This window comes from Myotis yumanensis, unplaced genomic scaffold, assembly GCF_028538775.1.
Source record: "Myotis yumanensis isolate MYYU_CA2020_CCGP unplaced genomic scaffold, mMyoYum1.0.hap1 SCAF_7, whole genome shotgun sequence".
Classification (NCBI taxonomy): domain Eukaryota; kingdom Metazoa; phylum Chordata; class Mammalia; order Chiroptera; family Vespertilionidae; genus Myotis; species Myotis yumanensis.
In genome coordinates, this window is record NW_027223758.1 from 48,815,721 (window position 1) to 48,841,052 (window position 25,332).

At 40.5% G+C, this 25,332-nt stretch overlaps 1 pseudogene; it reads left to right on the forward strand.

Moving 5' to 3' along the window:
- The first annotated feature begins 786 nt into the window (after nucleotides 1–786).
- The window catches only part of LOC139013487 (protein BANP-like), a 41,224-nt pseudogene continuing 16,678 nt past the window's right edge, over nucleotides 787–25,332 (forward strand).

Consider the following 25,332-nt stretch of genomic DNA (forward strand, 5'->3'; position numbering starts at 1 on the left):
GCAATGAAAGCAATCCTCATGCATTTAATAGCAGTGACTCTCAGAGACATAACATTGAGGGCAGAAATAAGTCTGAGAAGAAAAATGCAATGTTTCCCAGGGATGTTTAATTGGAAAATGAAGAAAATACAAGACATAGGGAGTAATCATGGGTATAGTTTTCAAGGTGGTGGTTGATTTGGGAAGGAGGGAAAAAAAATCAGGGAGTAAATCCAAAGACTGCACTGAATGTTCTATGCCTTGACTTGGTGGTAGGTACACAGCTGTTTATTTTATTGTTGCTCTTCACCTCTACTTAACATGTTGTACACTTTTGAACATTAGTTATGTTTCATAATAATTTTAAAATAAATTATTGTAGAAATTTGACATACGAGAGTGGATAATAGACTGTTTCTGTAATAAGCACCACTCAGGAGACTGAGAGAATATATAGCTGGAGAGTCAACTGTGCATGCAAATACAGTCTAGGACAGTGATGGTGAACCTTTTGAGCTCGGCGTGTCAGCATTTTGAAAAACCCTAACTTAACTCTGGTGCCGTGTCACATATAGAAATTTTTTGATATTTGCAACCATAGTAAAACAAAGATTTGTATTTTTGATATTTATTTTATATATTTAAATGCCATTTAACAAAGAAAAATCAACCCAAAAAATGAGTTTGCGTGTCACCTCTGACACGCATGTCATAGGTTCACCATCACTGGTCTAGGATACCAATGCAACAGTCCTGATGAGGAATGTATAGTTCACATGAGGCCAATTGCATCATGGTCTAAGAGACATGGATGGATCAAGGAGGCACACAAGGTTTAGTAACTCAGAAAATGGAGTGGATGGGGATGGGCAGGGTCAGGAGGAAGAGTGGACAGTCAAAGGTAGCTCACAGGTTTCCATGTTGAATTACATTATGGACACTGATGTCCTTTATTAGGGCAGAACCTGTGCGAGTGGAGGAAAGAGCTTCATCAGTAAGGTCAAGGTCATGCACTTGACTCAACTCTTCTGCCTAGATGAGGGTGTGAAAAAGATAGATATGAAGGCTGGGTCAGGAGAAAGAAGTGTCAGGTGTGATATTTGTGAGGTTTTTGTATTTATATACTAAGCATATTTGTGGCTAAAAGAGAAATTGCATAGGATTGTGTAAAGGGATAAGACAAATTCTGAGCAAGCAAATATAGAAGGCCTAGGCAGGGAAAGACCACTTCAAAGGGATGTCAGAGAACTGAGAAGAAACCAGCCTGGTGAGGTGTTCCCATGATGAAGAAGCAATAAAAACTGCCATGTGTCCCTGGAAGTCACTTTTATTTATTAAACATTAAGTTAGTCTAAAAAAATTAACACTAGATCAGTGGTCGGCAAACTCATTAGTCAACAGAGCCAAATATCAACAGTACAACGATTGAAATTTCTTTTGAGAGCCAAATTTTTTAAACTTAAACTATATAGGTAGGTACATTGTTATTAACTTAATTAGGGTACTCCTCAGGCTTAGGAAGAGCCACACTCCAGGGGCCAAAGAGCCGCATGTGGCTCGCGAGCCGCAGTTTGCCGACCATGGACCTAGATGATCCTAAGGCTGATGTAAGCCAGTAGTTAAGGAAACATTTTATTAGAATTCTTTTAAATAAAGAACCCTATTACTGACAATTTAAAATGAAAATCTATAGTCACTTTGTCAATGTATGAAAACTATTTACATACTAGCCAATAATTTTAAGGAAATGAGAAAACATTAATTGCATAGAACTTTATAAATCTTCTAGATTCAAGTAAGTATCAGCAGATGTGTTTAACTTACCGTATTTCCATGGCACTCTTAAAATCAATGACAGAACTTTAAAAAAGCCTTCACATTTTAGCACATAAGAGTCTGTCACTGCCCTAGCCGGTTTGGCTCAGTAGATAGAGCATCAGCCTAAGGACTGAAGGGTCCTGGGTTCGATTCTGGTCAAGGGCACATGTGCAGGTTGCGGGCTTCATCCCCAGTGTGGGGTGTGCGGGAGGCAGCCGATCAGTGATTCTCTTTCTTCATTGATGTTTCTATCTCTCTTTCCCTCTCTCTTCCTCTCTGAAATCAATAATACATATATATCTGTCACTGACATTGTGTAGTGGTAAGCAGGGCAGGCACAGTTGGTTTCCTTGCAAACAATAATACCCAAGTATTGGAAAGTGAAAAGAAGATAGCTTGAAGAATGAGAAAAATCAGTGGCAATTTAAAACTGAGCTATCCACTAATGTGATAATATTATTTTGTGCCCAATATTCCTCCTTTAAAATTTAAATAATTCCTGTAACATGATGATAATCCCATATTATAGATAGGACTCATAAGGCTCATATGGTTTAAATAACTTTTTGAAGATAATTGACCTACAAATGGCCATTTAGAACTGAATGCATGATGGTCTAACTATAGGTTCATGACAAATTAAAACAAAATAATGTTGTTCTAGAAAACAGACTGGTTCAAATGTTTTTAAAATATAATATTCCACTGCTTTCACAATTTTAATCTATTGCCCTAAACCCAGTTTTCCTTTTTGTATACAGACTGATTTCTTAGTAAAATAATTTGTGCAGCTAATCCAAAAGCTGTCTACCACATTATTCATAGAATGAATATGAATTCCCTTGTGCAATATTTTGTATTACTCATTCATGATATTAGAGCTCACTTCTGTACAAACAATGAATCATGGATTTCAATTTTGAAACAATATTAATCATTAATGATATCTAAATCTGTCTTCTTATGGGCATGCACAGATTTCTACAAGATGAATATGTTACACACGGCAAAAATAAGCTAGTAAATCTAATACTTCAGGAACATAGTACGTGTTCCTTATTATTTTGAAATTATATCAGGTTTCAATTTATTTTGTAAATAGCAAAGCCCCATCTCCCTACTAAGGACATTAACGTCTTTTTCCCAATCTAGCCTGAGTCTTCTTCCATAATCTTTTCTCTCATCATCCCTTCCATCTATTCTATGCTCTAGAAACATTAGACTCATCAGTGCTCCTTACATATTAACATATTTCTAGGCCTGTGTTTCTTTTTTCTTTTCTTTTTTTATTTAAACACTAGAGGCCCAGTGTGCAAAATCGCGTGAGACCCAGACCCGCCGTGCCAACGGGATCCCAGACCCACCTTGTGTGAGCCGCGAGCCCTGGGTGAGCCCAGCTGCACCGCAGGAGCTGCAAGAGCCACAAGCCCCACCCTGCCACCGTGAGTGGCAGGAGGGACCTAGAGGTGCTCCATGCACCTCCTGGTGACCGGTCATTTGGTCGTTATGGCGTTACGGCCACTGGCCTTTTATAATATAGATAATTTCTATTAATCTATTTAGATATTAGGTAAACCCATCTCAGTCCTTGTTGAAGTCCACTACCACTATTTCATTTTATCTTTGTTATCTTCTCAGATTAATAGCCTGACATTTGAGAAAAGGGGGAAGGGAACTCATAAGAACTCACTATAATTAGGAAACAATCACTATACAATTAGTTAAAATAATACCTAAAACTGCCCTTAGAGTTTTTTCTAATCTGAGTCTTTTAATAGACATTAATAATAGGGTTTTGTATAAGTCAGGCACTGTTTATAGTTACCCTCCACTGGCCTAAGGATCTAAGTGCTTCATGTCAGTCTTCATTAAATCAGTTCTGTGGGATGAGTATAATGATCACCTGAATTAACACATGAAGACATCAAAGTTCAGCCTGGGCAGTGTTGCTCACTGGTTGAGCATTGACCTATGAACCAGGAGGTCAAGGTTCAATTCCTGGTCAGGGCACATGCCCAGGTTATGGACTCAACCCCCAGTGGAAGGTGTGCAGGAGGCAGCTGATCAATGATTCTCTCTCATTGTTGATGTTTCTATCTCTCTCTCTCTCTCTCCCTCTCCCTTCTTCTCTGAAATAAAAATATATATATATATATATATATATATATATATATATATATATATATATAAAGACATTAGAGTTTGGAGAGAGAAAGACCAGGGAAAATGTAGGAGGAATGATTGAAGGAAATCAAGGGGCAAACCAACACAGGAGTAAAATGCCTGTGACATGTGCCAGGCAAGAGGAAATGCAGTTTCTCATCTGTCCTATTAAAAATGATTTTAAAGTTAAAAATGAAGCTCTCGTGCTTTCTCATGGGAGCCTTATTGTTAGGGTCCAGCCCCAGCAAGTCCAGGGGTTCCCAAAGGTGTGGATGAAGTCGGGGAAGAAGGAATGACACGGAGACAGCGTTCAGTTGATCAGCAGCCTAGCCAGGTTCTAGCCAGGTTCTCTAGCCAGGTTCGGTCCTGTGTTTCTTTTATGGCAGTTATCACTACTCCGAATCACCAAATCTAAATCCCTCTTCCTCTCTCCACTGCAATGTCATTTTTTTTTCCTACTAGACAATTGTCACATTTATTTATCTGTGTCCAGCCCAAACATATAGCCTTCCTTAAAATACCTTGTTCAGACTTCCAGGACCACTACTTTGCTTGAATCCAGTACTCTTTGCTCAATGCTTTTAAATAAACACATGAAAGATGATCAGATTCAGCCATCATGTACATTAAATTAATAATAAAATATCGCTGTGGAATCAAAAGAATGACTAAATTAAAAAGGCAGAATGCACATGTCAACTAGGGCATGGGTAACCTGAGTTCGTAGGCACCACTGTTGAAATGAAATTGCTAGATCCTTTTCAGGAAGCTCTCAGCAATGTCTACTAAAGGTGAATGAACACATACCCTATAAGGAGCAATTGTATTCCTGCTTGTATATGTACAGAAATATATATAGGGTGTCCCCAAAAATGTATACACACATTTTGAATTATTATAAAGGCAATGTTTATTAAAATACATTTCATTTACAAAATTGAGCTATCAGATGTTACAGTGTTTGTTCTTTTTATTGAGACACCCTGTACATTATAATACCAAAAGACATATATGAATGAGAAGATTACAAAGCAAGAGCTAAGAATAGAACAATCTACCAATTCCTATGTAGGTAGACTGGATAAATAGATTTTGGTGTATTCATAAAATAAAGTAACAATAAAAGTGAACCAAAAAAAGACTTCTGCTACATGCCACAACATGATGTCTCAAGTAGCATTCCATTTAAGATGGCCTAAATGATAAAGGACACATGTGTGACATATACACAACATTCAAAAGTTAGCAAAATTCATCTCTGAGATTAGAAATTAGGATAGTGGTTACCTGTATGGAGAGGAAAGTGACAGTTGGGAGAAGGCATGGCGGGTGGTCTATGGTGTTGAAAATACTCTATCCCTTGAGCCAGATGCTATTTTTGTGGATACAATTCTTGGAGCCATATACCCATAATGTCTGCCCTTGTGTCTATATTTATCATACTTCTAAGAAAAGATTATTAAAATGTGAAGCCAAAAAAAATGCTTGGCATTCTCTATCTCAGAGGAATATAGGTTTGGTCTCCAGAATTTATATATAAGAGCTCTTTTTTAATTCTTTTAAATCAATTAACTAGACAAGACAATCAAACTAATGGCATAATTAAGTCAAGGAGTACAGAGGGGACAAAGTTGTAGTTTCCATATGAAGGCCTTTATGTGTTCAAAAATATTTAGTTGAATGTTGTGGGAGTTGGTTTGAAAGATGACACAGTACAGGCATTACAGTGGGCAAAACATGGAGAAAATACACTTTGGGCATATTTCCCTAAATTTCTATGTATTTATTCTCACATATAATGAAGTGAGCTTTTGTTCTATGTAATTTGATTTTTTAGAATGCTAATTTTTCTGTTAAGGATGGAGTTGACCTACTGATATTTCATCTATATGTTTACTTATCTTTGATGAGGCAAAGTCCATGACTTTGGTGTGTGTATTATTCATATGTATTTTCTGTGAGTTTGAGAAATGTGTATATTATTGTGCATTCATAAAACTACCATAAACAGATTGAATGTTGATGGACTCAAGTGTTAACAATGCCACCACTTAGGGTTACATTAAGTTGGACCCACTTACAACATTTTAACATTATCAGGACCGAAAATCAGGAAGGAATAATTGCCCATATTTTATTTCCCTTGAACAATGAAGTCACCCATTTTTAATATAGATTTAATATGGGAAAGTATTATAACAAATTGTCATGAAGCTTCCTACCAACTATCTCTAGGCTCTGTTAAATGCAGTGTGCACTGATATTTCTTTTTTTAGCTTTTAGAGAATTACTTCTGCTCTGATAGCCTGCCTTGTAATTTGCAATTCAGGATTCACCCTGAGGTGGAGATTTCTCCTCAATTTTATATGCTTGAAAATTCTTGCATGAGGGATTATATAATTTTTATGTGATTAGATAGCTAAAATATTAAAAATATAGCCTCAATTACATGTCTTTTTGTTTGCATGGTTTGTTTTGTTTTTTAGCTTTTTAAATTAAATTTATTGGGTGATATCTATATATATAAAAGGCTAAGAAACTGTTATGACCGAATGACCGGAATGACCAGTGGGCCAGTTACTATGACACACACTGACTACCAGGGGGCAGACGCTCAACACAGGAGCTGCCTCCTGATGGTCAGTGTGCTCCCACAGCCAACCTCATGTGGCCCCTCCGCCCCCAGCTCAGCCAGCCCCCCAGATCGACCCTAATGGGGGGGCCAGCTGGCCAACCTCCCATGGTGCCTCCCCCCACCTCGATGGCCCCCTGATAGGCCTCGATCGCTGGCTAGGCTGAGGGACCCATTTGTGCACTAATTCGTGCACCAGGCCTCTACTTGGTTAATAAGTTTATATAGTTTTCAAGTGTACAATTCTATGATACATAATCTATATATTTCATTGTGTGCCCATCACCCAATTTGTTTTATAATTGAAACAGAAGACATACTATGCATATTAACAATGCCTTTCTCTTGATGTTAACATTAATATTTACCCTTAGGAATTTTGGATTTTTAATAAGTAACTCAACTTAAAATTTTATTTTTCTGAAATTCTTTTTATTGAAGTGTAATATGTCATCCTCAACACTGATAATTTCACAATAATGTATACGCAGTATAGCATATTGTTATTTAACCTTGCAAACTGGTTGCAGGAAAGTAGGTGAACTAGGTTATGTTGGCTGTTTAACACCTGAATATCACTTTGCTATTAAGTGTTTACTCTTCCTGAGTCTCACCTGATGCATATATGCAGCAAAGGGAAGACCAGCTACCTGTTTACTCACAAGAGAACAACTGTGTTATATTCTATTGCTGCATAACAAATTACCATACATTTAGCATCTTCCAAAAAAAGTATTATCTCACAGTCCTGGAGGTCAGAAATTCAAAGGGTCTCACTGGACTTAGCACATTCCTTTCTGGAAACTCTAGGGAAAATCTTTTTCCTTGCCTTTTCTAACTTCTAGAGCAGTGGTTCCCAACCTTGGCTACACATTAGAATCACCTGGGAATCTTTTTAAAATCCTGATTTCTGGGCCTCATCCTCCGGAAATTCTGTTTCTTTGTTATGGGTTGGGGCCACAACATTAGTAACAAAGAAACAGAATTTCCGGAGGATGGGGCCCAGAAATCAGGATTTTAAAAAGATTCCCAGGTGATTCTAATGTGCAGCCAAGGTTGAGAACCACTGTTCTAGAGGCTTCTAGAGGCTGTTCACCTCCATCTTCAAAGCCAGTAATGTGGCATCTGTGTGATCCTATTTCTCTTGTCACTTCTCCTGACCACAGCTGGGAAAAGTTCTCTGCTTTTCAAGGATTCATGTGATTAGATCTGGCCCATCCATATAATCCAGAAGAGTCTCTATATGGAAGTCCTTAACATTAATCTCATCTGCAAAGTACCTTTTGTGGGTCAGATTCGATAGTCACTAGTTACACAGTTTCCTGTGTAGGCATCTTTGGACTGGGGCTCATTATTCTGCCTACCACAGCAAGAAGGCATTTTAATGTCTTATTCTAGGGTCAGAGTTTTTTGAAGGTGAATAAATTCATTATGCAAATACTTTCAAATATTCATTTAAAGGTAGTATCTAGCAGCCGTGGGCAAACTACGGCCCGGGGGCCGGATCCGGCCCGTTTGAAATGAATAAAACTAAAAAAAAAAAAAGACCATACCCTTTTATGTAATGATGTTTACTTTAAATTTATATTAGTTCACACAAACACTCCATCCATGCTTTTGTTCTGGCCCTCCGGTCCAGTTTAAGAACCCATTGTGGCCCTCGAGTCAAAAAGCTTGCCCACCCAGGGAATCAAATTGTAAGGGGTCACAGTGATGACAAGTCCTCTCTCAATCTGGCATTCAGAAAACAGGAAACATAATTTGTGTTATTGTTTGGTGGATAGGTAAGGCCCAGAGAGTATACATTGTTTAGTACATGTTCACTGGTTGCGATTTGTTTTGTTTGCTCTTCATCATGTAAACTTTCATAGATGTGGATATTTTATATCAGACAAACTAGTGACAGAAAGTTTTCCACTGGTTACTGCAGCCATGTAATTTACACTCTTCAGTCAGATGTGCCCAGTGCCCACTGACCATGTTCCCCAGTGGTTCCCCCCAGCCAGTATACCAGCATCGTAGCCCTTGGATGTTTCCTGAAGCCTGAGTTGAATATGGTTCTGCAGCAGTGTCCCTTGCTTATTTATTTCCCCCCATTTTGGGAGCATGACTTCCCAGCTTCCTGCTGATTTTGTGAGCAACTTGATATCTTCAACATAAATTCCATCTGCTACAATAGCCAAAATAAGGATTAGATATTTACAACCAAGAATGCAAAGCTGAGCCTATTTATTCTAACCCCCATAGCCAAGGAAGTAAATAATTTTTCAGGAAAATATAAGACTTGAATCTACTAACATATTTTAGCCAGTCTTGAATATATATTCTATGATGCAAATAACCAAAAATCTAGTACAGATCTTTTCTATAATACAGAATGAGAATTGAAAAATAGCTTGGATTTCACAATACAATATACAGATGATGTATTATAGAATTTTACAGTTGAAACTTATGTAATTTATTAACCAATACTAGAGGCCCAGTGCACGAAATCTGTGCAAGGGTATGGTCCCTAGTGGCTGCCAGCTGCTGGCCACCGGCTGGGGCCTCCCTTCATTCTGCACTGCCCCCTGGTGGTCAGCACAAGTCATAGTGAGCGATCAAACTCCCGGGCAGTCCAACTCCTCAGGGGACACCTTGCATATTAGGCTCTTATATATATATATACTAGAGGCCCAATGCACGAAATTCATGTGAGGGGCTCAGCTCTCGCAGTCCCGGCTGCCTTGGCCCTCATGCCCTGGCTGCCTTGCAGCCCTGCCCACTGATCGTTCCGCAAGGTCATTCCAGAAGGTTATTCCAGAAGGTTGTTCTACCATCTGGTCTAATTAGCATATTAGCTCTTTATTATATAGGATAGATAACCCAAATAAATTCAATAAAAATTTTAAAAAAAGAAAAAGAAAAATTAGTTATGTTAGAGGTCACGTATGCATGATTTTTTAAAAATATATTTTTATTGATTTCGGAGAGGGATAGAGAAATAGAAACATCAATGATGAGAATCATTGATCGGCTGCCTCCTGCATGCCCCCTACTGGGGATCAAGCCCACAACCCAGGCATTTGCCCTTGTCCAGAATCGAACCTGGGACCCTTCAGTCCGTAGGCTGACGTCTATCGACTGAGCCAAACTGACTAGGGCTGCATGATTTTTTAAAAGGTAAAATCACCAGCTCAGATTAAGACACTTTCCATTACAGTGCCTTTAATTAAAGAAAAGTATGTGTGCTGGCTTTATTTTAAAATCTATTAATGAAAGTAACTCCATTTGAAAGTCAGATTGCTATAATTTGGGCAGCTAAAGGAATGGAGTCACTGAGAATACTGATTTTCTCAGCACAGCATAGCATAAGAAATTCTCTTGGTGAAGGAAGATATTTAAACAAGAGTGTTTTCAAATAACTTTCTGGAAGGAATCATAGAAGGGTAAATTTTTTTTTGTTCATTTTCTCTCTCTTTTTTTAAATTCTTTATTGTTGCAGTGGTTCTCAACCTTCATAATGCCGTGACCCTTTAATACTGTTCCTCATGTTGTGGTGACCCCCAACCATAAAATTATTTTCGTTGCTACTTCATAACTAATTTTGCTACTGTTATGAATCGTAATGTAAGTATCTGATATGCAGGATGTGTTTTCATTGTTCGCGACCCACAGGTTGAGAACTGATGGTTTAAAGTATTACATATGTCTTCTTTTTCCCCCCACTGTGCTCTCCCCAGCCGTCCCCACCCCCCAGCACATGCCCTCACCCCCCTACTATCTGTGTCCATGGGTTATGCTTATATGCATGCATACAAATCCTTTGGTTGATCTCTTATGCCCCCCTCTTCTGTCTTCCCTCTTAGAAGCATCAAACAGATCATCCATTTTCTCTTAAAAAAGGCTTTTATTTTTGGCCCCACCTGTGCCTCTTAAATGCTTCCACACAGCTGACTGAGCCTACAACTCACCAGCACCCCAACCAAGTTCTTCTATCCCCTGTCCCTTACTCTAAGAAATTCATTTTTGAGCAAAATGGTGAAGGGGAATGGGCTGGGAGAATGCCATGTTTGAAACTATAAAATATAGCAAGTTTGGAAAATAAAACTTCATTTTTGTGTTTATATTGCTAATGCAGATGAAAAATATATATAAGTTAGAGCCATCAACACTGGTCACATCACAGCAGGCATTTAGTATGCAGCCAAAAGGTTGGGTCCAAGTGACAGAATAACAGTCAAAATTTGGTACTGCTACTTAGGTTATGCCAACAGATGAAGATGCTAAAGGGATACAGAGGTGCAAGTGTAGAGACAAGTCAAATTAGAAAGAGTTAGGTCAGTGGTCGGCAAACTCATTAGTCAACAGAGCCAAATATCAACAGTACAACGATTGAAATTTCTTTTGAGAGCCAAATTTTTTAAACTTAAACTATATAGGTAGGTACATTGTTATTAACTTAATTAGGGTACTCCTAAGTTGGCCTTTGCTAAAAACATCCTCAATCTGATTGAGGTACGTTCGCTGAGGTTGACCCCTTCCAATTCTCCCATCCACACTCATCTTGTATACTTGTTTCGTCTATCTCCTTTCCGAAAACTGACTTCTGTGCATGGGCCACGAAGTTTCAATGGCACTGTATGTGCACGCCTGCACATGGTATTTTGTGGAAGAGCCACACTCAAGGGGCCAAAGAGCCGCATGTGGCTCGCAAGCCGTGGTTTGCCGACCACTGAGTTAGGTGAAGAGAGTGATTGTTTAACATGGTGGTGAGCGGGAGCTCCAGAAGGGAGATGAGTGAGTCTGACAGGGATGAGCAGAAGTAGGTTGGGTTAAAAATATAGGGGAGTGAGTATTTACGAGCGGAAGGGAAAATAATCTGGAAGGTGGAAATTTTAGAATTCAATGTTGAAAGAAGCATTCTATTTTAAAAGGTGGGAAAGAGGCAATTGACTATTGTGTGGTCAATAGTACTAACAGAAGTGGGCTTGCTTTCTTTGAGATTTCCCATTAATGTTTGATCATTAACCCATTTAAAAGTGGATCATTTTCTGCATCACAGTACAATGACTCTCAGGCTGTCACCAGCCACTTAATTGAAAGCAAACTTCAATAGACTAATGTCCAACCCGACAGAAGTCTGAATTAAAATACGGAATGAGGAGGGTAATCTGAATAAAAAACAACCAAAAACACACACACAAAAAACCAAAACACAACTTTCCTATTTTAGCAGTTTAATGACATGAAAGAATCATTAAAGATACTCTTGTTTTTAAAAGAAAACTTAGAATGCTCCAAATCTCTCCTTAGAGAACCAACACAAGCAGATCAATTTGCTTTCTAGTCCATTCCCATGCCTAATGAAGACAATTATTTATGTCTTTCTTCTATTAGGAACAATCTTTTAAAATGCTTGCATACATTAAGCTCTTCAAATATTTATTGATGACTAGCATTTCAGCAGGGCTATCCTCAGTTCCTCTGTTTTGAAAAGGTCTTTAGGACTGAAAGCTCCCATCAATGAATTCCATTCCAATATTGTTAGGTCATGATGGCTATGGAGATCATGTCTTAAATCTGCTCTTGCCTGCACACCATGAGACTTTGATGGAGATATGTTTGGATTTCATAACTTCCTATACTTCTGGATTGAGCTGGACTTTATTGATCTGTATTCCTTAAAATCAGACTTCCTCTCCATGTGTCTCTGCCCAACAACTCATGATGGTGGCAACTGATATTATAGTCATCTCTTCTCAAAATAGACAAAGACAATGTGCCCTCTGTTGGAGTTGGATTAAAAAGTGAACCAAAGGTGTGCTTTCCAAAGGTTTAGGATCTCTTTTTTTGAATATTTATCTTAGTGGAAGGATGAATACTCTGGTTTTCAGAAAACATGTAACCCAATATCCCAATATTGACATACTTACCAATGAAGACTCATCCAAAAGAACCTGTGATCCACATGCACATTTATATGTCACTTATCATTTGATATTTTTACGTGGTCAATGCCATTGACTCTAGAGAAAGGTGCCTTTAGACCCACCCTAGCATTTCATCTATATTATTTAAATTTAGTTTTGGGGTTACAAAAGGGACTTTTCTTATTGTTCCTTGATTAAACAAGCATTCAGATTATTTTATTTCTTACTTATACTAATGAGCAAAAATATGCTTGTACACTTTTGTTCTTAACTATTGTTCTGTATTTCTTTCTTATTTTTAACTCCATAAATTAAAGAACTCTAGGAAATTGATCATACTTGTTCTTGCCATTTTTCTCTCCTAACAGCCAACTCACTTCAGGTTTATAAAATCTATGTTTAGGTGAGGTGAATATCACCTAAGATGAATATTATATTCTGTTTTTTCTTTGGTTGGATTTTGTAATTAGGAGAAAAAAGAACCCTCAATTTTTAATAGATATGCAAAAGGGTCTATCATCAAGATACCTGAAATAATGAGATGATATATTGCTGATAGGCACGCAATTTCCTTATAAAAAATCACCCCATTTTTGTAAAATATCCAGAATTTTACTTCATAATAAAATAACATTCAGATGCCTACACTAAGAAGAAATAAGGAGGCAATTTCAGAGCAAGGACAACTGTCGGCATGTTTGAGTTCTAATTAAGAAAGGAAGCATGTGAGCTGGAGAGATAGCTAAGCCAGGTGGCAGGGTGAGTGGCACCCTGCCCACATAGCACATTTCTATATAAAAAAATGTGGCAACTGTTGTCTGTCTTGTTCAAATTACTGTATATTAAAAAAAAGGGTTTGACTATAGTGGGATACAGAGGAGGCAAGGAAGGCCTGCTTACCTTTTCAAAACACCATTACATTTGTCAGAATGGGAATCTGAGCTGGAAGTGAATGATTTCTTTAAATTAAAAAAAAAATTTACCAAGTCAGTCCATGTCAGAAGTGCCAAACCCAATGGTCGCAGGCAGGGCAGGCTTTGCCAAGGAGACAGATGCTATTCTTGGAAGTCCTTTCTCCTTTACTTACTAGTAAGTAGCATGTGAGCCTTCTTAATGATGAAATGCTGACAAATGAAGACAATAGTGCTTGTAGTTTCCATAAATATTTACATCAAGGACACATGTACAAGAAAAATGTGTACGTCCATATACTAATGAACTCAAGGCCCGCACATACACAGTGAAAATAGGAGGCACTTTGGTTTTTCCTTATATTTCACAGACATGTTCATTTTATTGACTGTGTAGGTAAAGTACACTTGTCACATCTTCTTTACCTCATGTCTTTAGAAATAAGGCTTCTTGGGATCTTACTGGGTGACCAATAGAGAGAGATAGATAGATTGATTTTTGTTTCTTTAAATCATTTACAGGGCTGTTCCAAAACACATTATAAGTCATAGGTAATATTTGTAGAGCTTATGTTCGATAAATGGAGACACCTGCTATAATGTTGATTTTGAATATTCCCTCTACCAATAGATTTGGAAGGATTTATTTCTCATTGTCCTCTTATCAAAAAGCTAATGGGAAAGGAAGAAAAATGATTAGTTCCAAATATTTCTATATGTATAATGTATAATTTCTATATGTATATGTATAATGTATACATATACATATAGATGTATAATGTATGTTTTTAAATTGATTTTAAAGAGAGAGAGGAAAGAGAAAGAGAGAAACGTCAAATTATTGTTCCACTTATTTATGCATTCATTGGTTGATTCTTATATGTGCCCTGACCAGGGATTGAACCCACAACCTTGGGGTCTTGGGATGATGCTCTAACCAACTGAGCTACCCGGCCAGGGCCAATATATACTAGTATGTTGATGTAAGAGAAAAGCACTAGAATTCTGCTTGGTCACATCCAGAAATCCAGAAATCCAGAGAACCAACTGCAGAGTAGACATAATGGTGTATGTGTGTGTGTGTGTGTGTGTGTGTGTGTGTGTGTGTGTGTGTAGGGGGAAGGGGATCGGGGGGCGTGCGTGCGCCCATGTGCTTGTGTGTACAACTTTTCATGATGACGTTGAAAATAAAAAATTAAATGAAAATATCAATATAAGACATTTTTGGGAAAGTGGAAATAAATACTAATTGCAAAATTTAAGAAATTAAAATATTTGCTTTTGGAAAGTAAGAACTGAAAGTGGGAAGCCTAAAAGGTGGGAACAGCTATGAAATATAAAAACATGAATTAAAATACATTTTAAAATTCAATTAAAGTTAGGAATAAAAGTAAATGATCACTGGCTCTGGTCAGGTAGCTCAGTTGGTTAGAGCATCATCTGATGGACAAAGGTTGTGGGTTTGATCCCAGGACAGGGCACATACAAGAATCAACCAATGAATGCATAAATAAGTGGATCCAAAAAAATTGCTCTCTCTCTGTCTCTCTCAAACCAATAAATAAAAAATGTAAATAAATAAAAAATAAAAACAAATGACCTATAAATGAAAATAGGTAAATAAATGAACATATGTCCTTAAAATGCACAATCATAAAAAAATGAATGAAGTAGATCTAGATTGTTCTGAACTTTAAAGATCTTCCAGATATGTTATTAATTCAAAAAATGGTAAAGGATGATATGCATCTAGACCCTGAGGCAACAGCAGTGAACAAAAGTTAAAAAGTCTGAATTCTCCAAAAAATTCCCTACATATTAGTGAAGATGACATGAAATATACATGCATAAAATATATTTCAAATAGTAATCAGTTCTGAAGAGAAAAACAAAGCAAACCAAGAAATATAGGGGGTATGAAGATTTGAGGGCAGCTGTAGGTATTTCTTTCCTGAGCCTGTTTGATAACATTATATAGAAGCAGAGACTCAAAGGACAGAGAGTCAAGTTGTGTGGATGCATGAGGTTGTGGAAATGTGTATATCAGTAGAGTCATGTAACTGGGAATAAAACTGAGAGATAGAGGATATAACTTATAGGACATATATTTTTCTTCCAGAATTTGTTCTATTAATGGAGGAATGATATATAAAAATAATAATGATACTGCTATTACTACTAATTCTACTCCTAAAACTGTTCATATGACTACAAACATCACCTAAACTACTTATTCTATGTTAATAATTGTGCTTAGAGTGTCTTAGCTCAGGCTGCCAAACAAAATACCATAGTCTGTGTAGCTTAAACATCAGACATTTATTTCTCACAATTTGGGATCCTGAAAGAGGGGGTGAGGGCATACAAAATGGAAGCCACAGTCTATCTATCTTACCTAATAATAGACAAACATGCAAATTGACCATACCTTTTCTACGCCCCAAACCACTCCCACCAGCCAATCAGAGCGACTATATGCAAATTAACCTAACCAAGATGGCGGCCGGCAGCCATGGAGCTGTAGCAAGCAGGAGGCTTGGTTGTCCCAATGATGGAGGAAGCCAAGCTTCCTGGCCGGCTGCTGCCTCCTCTCAAGGCAACAAAGTTTCAATTATAGAAGGTAAACAAACCCAGATACCTGCTTCTAGCGGCCATGGCCACAGAGCTGGAGCGAATTAAAAAACAAACAAACAAAAAGGCTGGGAGCTTCGGTCGCCGGGGGGCTTGGTCAGTCTGAAAACAGCCATCAGCCCCTCACCCAGGCTGGCCAGGCACCCCAGCGGGGACTTTTACTTTGAAGGGGCTTTGGCCAGCCTTAAAACAGCCATCAGCCCCTCACCCAGGCTGGCCAAACCCCCATGGGGTGAGGGTCCCCACTGGGGGGCTTGACCAGCCTGCAAACAGCCATCAGCCCCTCACCCAGGCTGGCCAGGCACCCCAGCGGGACCCCCACCCTGCTCCAGGACACCCTTTAGGGCAAACCAGCCAGCCCCCATCTATGCACCAGGCCTCAAGCCTAAATAATAAAAGGGTAATATGCAAATTGACCCTAACAGCAGAATGACTGGGAATGACTGGTCACTATGACACACACTGACCACCAGGGGGCAGTAACTCATGCAGGAGCTGCCCCCTGGTAGTCAGTGCGCTCCCACAGGGGGAGCTCTGCTCAGCCACAAGCCAGGCTGATGGCTGCCAGCACAGCAGTGGTGGCGGGAGCCTCTCCTGCCTCCTCAGCAGCACTAAGGATGTCCGACTGCAGCTTAGGGCTGCTCCCCGCTGGCAAGTGGACATCCCCCGAGGGCTGCTGGGCTGCCAGAGGGATGTCTGACTGCCAGCTTGGACCTGATCCCCCAGGGAGTAGGCCTAAGCCAGCAGGTGGACATCCTCTGAGGGGTCCCAGGCTGCAAGAGGGCATAGGCCAGGCTGAGGGACCCCCCCGAGTGCACAAATTTTTGTGCACTGGGCCTCTAGTATATATATATAAGCCTAACATGCAAAGTATTCCCTCAGGAGTTCAACTGACCAGGAGTTCGATAGCTCGCTATGACATGTGCTGACCACCAGGGGCTGGCGCAGAATGAAGGGAGACCCCAGCTAGCAGTCAGTGGTTGGGGAAGGGAGGCCCCGGCTGGCAGCCAGCAGCTACTAGGGACCCTACCCATGCATGAATTTCATGCACCGGGCCTCTAGTTTATAACCTAAACTCAGAAGAGGCATACTATCATTTCTGCTATTTCTACTTAATAAAAGTCAGTTACTAAGTAGAGTCCACACTTAAAGAAGGAGGTATTAAGCTTTATATCTTGAAGAGAGTAGTATCAAAGAATTTGTTAATGTCTTAAAAACTATCACCAAAATTAAAAGATTTTCAACTTGCTTCTTATATTGACTAAAAGTAGTGCAAAATCAGTGTACAGGGTGTTTTGTTTTCATAGATGTTATAGTTTATGAAACTACCTGTAATATATAAATTGAAGATGTCTAGTAGAAGTGCACAGCCTTTATAAATAAGAATATCTAAAATTGAATCTCAGCTCTTCCACTTAGTAAATGTAGCCACGGAAAACTTACTTTAGTTTTTTACTCTAAATCCAGGAATATAATGACACTCATGAAAATTAATTCTGTTTATACATTTAAAAATTACAATACTGAGTGACACTTAGAAAAAATCAATAGATACTAGCTATTATGACTACTTTTAAGGTTTTTCAGTTTATGAATATCTGTTTATATTCATATCCCTCAAAGTAATTTTATTGTGTTGATCAATGATGAAATAACTTGAGCATTCACTTAAAAAGCAAATCCATATTTGCACATTCACAAGTGGCAATAAAGGCTTATTTAGTGGTTTTAGCTAAAAGATCACCAAGACTCATAGTTAGATTGAGACCATTTACACCCAGATGCTGTCTGGTGGCATCTCCATCTCTCTCCTAATGGCCTCATAGTACTTCAATATTGAAAGACATAGGGTGTTTTGCCTCCTCAGTGGTGATTTTCCATCCTAGAGTTGGTTGATGGTTATTCATTGTGAATCTTCTGCCAGCTTTAACATCTACACTAATAAAAAAGAAACATGGTAATTAGCATACGACCGCTACCCTTCCCATTGGCTAATCAGCATATCCTTATGCAAATTAACTGTCAGCCAAGATGGCGGCTGGCAGCCAGGCAGCTGGAAGCGAACCTGAGGCTTGCTTGCTCCAGTGACTGCAGACTCCAACGTTCCCCGCCTGACTTGCCGGCCTCTGAGCTGCAACTCTAAGAAACATTGTAACAAATATAGAAGCTAAACAAAACCCCAGAAACCAGCTTTCAGCTGCCGGGATCTCAGAGCTGGAGTTATACATTGTTTCAATTATAGAACGCAAACAAACCAGATACCTGCTTTCAGCAGCGGAAGCCTCAGAGCTAGAGCCAGAGCTAAAGCTGACCCAGAATAAAAAAAAAGAAAAGAAAAAAAGGAGCAGTTGGGAGCTTCAGTCAACTGCCAGCCTGAAAGCAGCCCTCAGCTCCTCACCCAGACTGGCCAGGCACCCCAGTGGTGTGTGACCAGCTGCAAACAGCCATCATCCCCTCATCGAGGCTGGCCAGGCACCCCAGTGGGGACCCCCACCCTGATCCAGGACACCCTTCAGGGTAAACCAGCCAGCCCCACCTGTGAACCAGGCCTCTATTCTATATAGTAAAAGGGTAATATGCCTCCCAGCACTGGGATCAGCGGAGCCGCGAGGCCTCCTGGCACCGGATCAGCATGACAGGGGGCAGCGCCCAAACCCCCTGATCGTCCTGCTGCTCTATGTGTGACAGGGTGCGGCGCACCAACCCCCCCACACACACACACACACACAGGCCCTGCTCTGTGTGTGACAGGGTAGAGCCATAACCTTCCCATCGGCCCTGCCCTGAGTGTGAGAGTGGCGGTGCCCCAACCCCCTGATCGGCCCTGCTCTGTGGGTGATAGAGGGTGGCGCCCCAACCCCCCCCCCCCCGACACGGGCCCTGCTCTGTGTGTGATGGGGTAGAGCCATAACCTCCACATCGGCCCTGCCCTGAGTGTGAGAGTGGCGGTGCCCCAACCCCCTGATCGGCCCTGCTCTGTGGGTGATAGAGGGTGGCGCCCCAACCCTCCCCCCCTACACAGGCCCTGCTCTGTGTGTGATGGGGTAGAGCCATAACCTCCCCATCAGCCCTGCCCTGAGTGTGACAGTGGCAGCGCCCCAACCCCCTGATCTGCCCTGCTGTGTGTGTGACAGGGGGCGGTGCCCTAACTCCCTTATGGGCCCTACTCTGTGAGTGACAGGGGGGGGCCTCTCAACCCCCTGATCAGCCGTGCTCTGTGCGTGACAGGGGGGAGATCCTCAACCCCCTGATCGGCCCTGCTCTGTGCATGACAGGGGGCAGCGCCCCAACCCCCTGATTGGCCCTGCAGGGTACGGAGCCCCAACCCCCCGATGGGCCCTGCCCTGTGCGTGACAAGGGGCAAAGCCCCAACCCCCTGATTGGCCCTGCTCTGTGCGTGACAGGGGGTGGTGCCGCAACCTCCCCATCTACCCTGCCTTGAGTGTGATAGGGGGCCGTGCCCCAACCCCCCAATCAGCCCTACCCTGAGCGTGACTGAGGGTGGCATCGCAACCTCCCAATCCGCCCTGCTCTGTGCATGCCAGGGGGCGGCGCCCCAACTCCCCAATCAGCCCTGCTCTGAGCCCGACCAGGGGCTGCACCTAGGGATTGGGCCTGCCCTCTGCCACCCAGGAGCAGGCCTAAGCCAGTAGGTCGTTATCTCCTGAGGGGTCCCAAACTGCGAGAGGGCACAGGCCGGGCTGGGGGACCCCCCTTCTCCCCCCCGAGTGCACAAATTTTTGTGCACCGGGCCTCTAGTAAAGATATAACTATAAACCCTTCTCTACAGAGGAGTTACTCTTGGCCATGTTACAAACCCTTCGTTGATTGGCATCAGCTTGTGTCAAGAATTCCATTATCCACTCTTTGCATCTCCTGCTAGGCAATTATTAAAAATACTAGAGGCTCAATGCACGAAATTTATGCAATAGTAGGCCTTCCTTCCCCTAGCTGCTGGCACCAGCTTCCCTCTGGCACCCGGGACCTGGGCTTTCCTCGCATCCCTGGCTTTGTCCAAAAGGATGTTTGGAAGGACGTCCAGTCTAATTAGTATATTATGCTTTTATTATTATAGATAGACTTTTGGTATAAATACAATTTTGAAAATAAATAAACAAAGTGGTATCTTATCCCTGTTTTCAGGGATTCTAGCCTACTTAGGAAACCAAACATAGTCATACAGAGTAAGAGTATATTTAAGTAACAATTGAAAAATCACACAAACATTTGTCATGAGGAGGAATAATATTCATGGTGAAATACTAATGAAAGGTAACATAATTTCAGGCTGAGAGTCAGCAAACACTGGATAGGCTGAATAAAAGAATGAGGTGAGCATTGCTGCAAATGTTTTTTTCCAGGCAGTTACAGTGTTCAAGCAAGTTCAGGAGCAAAGGGTAAGTTCTTCTCAAGAATGACAATGAGCCACCTGGAGAAGACAGTTTGGAAAGTAGGAATTTGTTAGCATAGGTATAGTGCCTTATCCATCTGCATGATCCTCTCCTAGCTGCTGGGAAGTGAGGAGTAAAAAAAAAATAAACCAAGTATCTGCCCTTAAAATGAATAAAACCATTTCTGATGGTATTAAACCCTATAAAGCAGGTGCAATAGGTGCAGTTTAGATAGGAGAGTAGTCAGAGGACAGGTGGGCCAATGAGATTTTGAAAGATCTTAAATACTAGAATAACGAAGTTGGAATTTTAGTCTGGGCATAAAAGAAAAAAAGCTAAATATTTTTAACACAGATATATTAAGAAAACATATTTTTCAGAAAGGCTAGTTTTGTGCAGCATGGCCTAGGATAGTGGTCGGCAAACTCATTAGTCAACAGAGCCAAATATCAACAGTACAACGATTGAAATTTCTTTTGAGAGCCAAATTTTTTAAACTTAAACTATATAGGTAGGTACATTGTTATTAACTTAATTAGGGTACTCCTAAGGCTTAGGAAGAGCCACACTCAAGGGGCCAAAGAGCCACATGTGGCTCGCAAGCCGCAGTTTGCCGACCACGGGCCTAGGATGAGGGCATGAGGAGTGGTATTTGGTATACAGAGCATTATGGTTTGTAGTTTTGGCAAGAAAGACAAACCATGACTTATATCCTTCCTATGATCCGATTGTGCTCACCACATTGCAAACTCCATAAAAGCAGAGAGCGAGTTTGTTTTAGCTGAGTAACTCTAACCATCATTGGCCCAGAGTCAGCATCCAATCAGAATTTTTGAATGGCCAAGTAAATGAATCATGTGTTCACTGTGTGTGTGTGTGCGTGTGTGTGTGTGTGCATGCACCAACATCTCTTTGGAAGAGATGTGGATGTTTTTATAGAGTATTTTTAAAGATAATGGCCCTGTTTTATATGGTTACTAGAAGCCTGGTGCATGAAATTCGTGCACAGAAGGGGTTTCCCTCAGCCCAGCCTGCACCCTCTCCAATTGGGGACCCCTTGGGGAATGTCTGACTGCCAGTTTAGGCCCAACCCCACAGGGCAGTCAGACATCTCTCTCTCAATCTGGGACCGCTGGCTCCTAACTGCTCACCTGCCTGCTGGCCTGGTTGCCCCTAACTGCCTCTGCCTGCCTGATTGCCCCTAATTACCCTCCCCTGCCAGCCTGATCTCGCCCCCAACAGCCCTCCCCTGCCAGCCTGATCTTGCCCCCAAATGCCCTCCTCTGCTGGCCAATTTGGTTCTGATTGGTCGGTTCCTATGCCAGTCAGCATCTCTGGGTCTATGAACGGGGCCTGATCAGAAATGCAGGGCTGATCAGCAGCCCTGGTGGAGGCCTGGAGAGAAATGGAGGCGTGGCTGCTGGCTAGACTGGGAGAGAAAGAGAGAGGCAAGTGCTGATCAAAAGCTGCCACAGAGGCAACGGATTAGTCCCTCTTTCTCTCTTCAGGCCTCTCTCTGGCCCTGATTCACAGCCCCCTCAGCAGTCAGTGCTGGGGCACTGCACCTGCAGCAGAAGCAGTCCTGGGTTGCCTCGGCAACCCAGCTGACTGCAGGACTGACTTTGGTTGGTAGCCTCAGTGGTTACTGGTCATTAGGACCCAGGGTTTTTATAGATTAGGATAAGGGACAGAAATCTTACTCCTGCATATTCAGTGCATTATACTATTAACTACCCTCTATGAAAGAAAAAATGGATTATCTTTAGAACTACTTTCCAATATAATTTTCAGAACCCTTCAATCTTTCTGCTCTAACTTCAGCCCTAACCCTACTCACTTTTCAAAACTCCCCAAAAGTTACTTTCTTGGTGAAGTTTTCCTTGATTTCCACCTGCAGTAAAATATTCCCATAAAAATTTCTATCAGATTGAATTATAGCACTTTCCTCATTGTCCTTATATTTTAAATATCACTCTGCCACAAAAGTGTTTGTCAGCCTTAAAAGGAGAGTGTGTTATTCATCTTTGTATTCTCAATGACCCACACAACTTTGGCATGAAATCATTTTTCATATTAAAGCTTTGACAAATTGTTATTAAACACAATGAAAGACTGATCTTTTCAAGTCTCTTCTGTGATTGTTTCTGACCACCAAAGCCTCTTTTTAAATACTCTTCTAAGATGATGATTTGACATGAGACCTTCTATTCCCTTGTTAGATAGCAATTACCCTCATTAATAACATAGCAATTATTTGGTTTTGAATGGAGCTTTATTTAGTCCATGAATTATTTCTCTTTTATGTTTCTTAAGAAGAAAAGTTGCCCAGGTGCTCCAGAACAAACACACGGCTGGGATTTTTCTTCCGGTTTCACTTCCAAACAGCTGTCACCTTGGACTTATTTGGACCTCAGTTTCCTTGACTATAAATAAAAAAACATGAACAGATATATTTGAGATCCCATTCAAATGTAATATTCTAGCCTGAAAATTGAGGTAGAGTATATTGTAAGTACTTCATAAAAGTTCTGTGTGATTATGAATTTATGCATAATTTCCTGGTGGGTTTTCACTAAGTATTCTCTAACTGCAAAAACTCTGGAGAAATATGTCAAAGCAGCTGGGCAAATCCAATTATTGGTTTATTGTGCATTTATTTCTTTCCATTTCTACATCCTATTGTTCTCATCTGGTGAATTATTTTGTTTACAAATAATATACAAATAAATTGTGATTAATAAGTTAATTTATGTTGGTACAATAGCCACATTTATAACATTTCTAAGTCATTTCTCTTGTCTACAAAGAAAATGCCTCATCTCTTTCCTAATGATTGCACCTTTTTTATAACTTGAATTTGGCTTACTCTGTATGGCAGTGATTAAAAAAATACATAAAACCAGCTATGGATACTTGTGCCCAGTCTCACTTGGCATGTTCTGAATTTCTTCTGAAAATGGCACTTTTTTGTTATGAGAAGAATTATGCCTCATTATGGGACCTTCTTTGCGATTATATTATTAAATGTGGCATGAGAGATAAAATATGAAGTGGAACTTATATGATTTCTAACTGCCTTTCCAATAAAAGTAGCAGGAAGCTCTGAAGTAATTCCATTTCAAAGTATATGTTTGCAGGAGAAGGAAGGCTTAAATACCATTCTCTATAGGCAACTCTATATAGGCAAGCTGGCAGATTTTATTAGTATTATTATTGTAGGCTTTTTCCTTCCAGTTTATAGAATTTCACTCTCTTATAGATATGCACAGGGCTCTAAATACCTCTGCTTCACTGAAAACATTTCCTTTGGACCCTGTTTATGAGAATAACATGGCACTGTTTTTTAATATACTTACAATTTTTTGAGTTTTAAATAAGAATTAGACATTGGGCTAAATATTAGCATGCAACTGAGTGTATTACGGAATAACAATGCACATCAATCATTAATTTGTCATTATTTCTCAATGCAACATATTCAGTGTATGTCATAAAGTATACTGGCTAGACTTGAAGATCTTCAAAGAATCTCTGTAGCATTCATGGCTCTTGTTAGAAAGTGTAAGGACTTTGGATAGATAACAAAATACATTTCTTTCAGGGAGGAAGGCAAAGTTGACTAAAAGAAAACAGAACTGCCTGTGCAATTCCTTTTGTGAAAGGTTTAATTGGATGCAAATGTCTCTAATTTGCAGCTATGCCTCTCCTTCCCCAAAGAGCCTTCTGCTATCTCTGCTCATTTTAATTCATCATATTTTATCTTGTTTTAATTATGCTTATCGGTAAAGGAAAAAATATAGAGATTAATATAGATAGCAGAAATTCATATAGTGATTATGTAGATCTAACAACTATAATGTATATAATATAATATATTTTCCATCTATTGTAAAAAGCTTTAGAGATATACTACAGAAATGTTATCCCCACTCCCATCATATACCCTGGTCCCCTGCCATCATTCACCAGAGATGCTGAGTGAATGTGTGTCTCTTCTATCATGGTTATATGGGTGTGTGTGTATACATATCTATAATAATAAAAGTATAATCTACTAATTAGACCAGACATCCTTCCAGACTATCTTCTGGACAAAGCCGGGGCTTCGAGGGAAACCTGGGTCCTGGGGTCTGGAGGGAAGCCCGTGCTGGCATCTGGGGGAAGGAAGGCCTGCTCTTGCTCGAATTTCATGCATTGGACCTCTAGTATATATACACTGAGTGGCCAGATTATTATGACCACCTGACATTTGTAGGCAAATTAGCCGTACACTGACTGCATCATGTGGGATATGGAAACCGAAGGCCTGTTTGAACACCTTTGCTGTCTGCAGTTACCAAGATAAAATGTCTCCAATTCGCACAGGAACACAAGGATTGGACAGTCAAGCATTGGGAAAAAGTCATGTGGTCCGATGAATCACGTTTCCAGTTGCATCATGCAGATGGAAGAGTGAGAATTTGGCGGAAACAGCATGAAAGCATGCACCCCACATGCATGAGTACAACCCTTCAAGCTGGTGGGGGCAATGTTATGGCTTGGGGCATGTTTTCCTGGCATGATTTGGGCCCTTTAATTTGTGTGGAACAACGTCTGAATAGCACAACATACCTAAGTATCGTTGCTGATCAAGTTCATCCTATCATATTGATGGCGTATCCCAATGGAGATGGCTTCTTCCAATAAGACAATGCGCCATGCCACTGTGCTCATATTGTGCAGGAGTGGTTTCAAGAACATGAGGGAGACTTTACCTTGCTTAGGTGGCCCCCACAATCACCAGATCTCAATCCAATTGAGCATTTGTGGGACAAAGTTAAAAGAGCCATCAGGCAGTTGGTTCCACAACCATCAAATCTCACTGAACTGGACAGTGCTATTCATCAGGCATA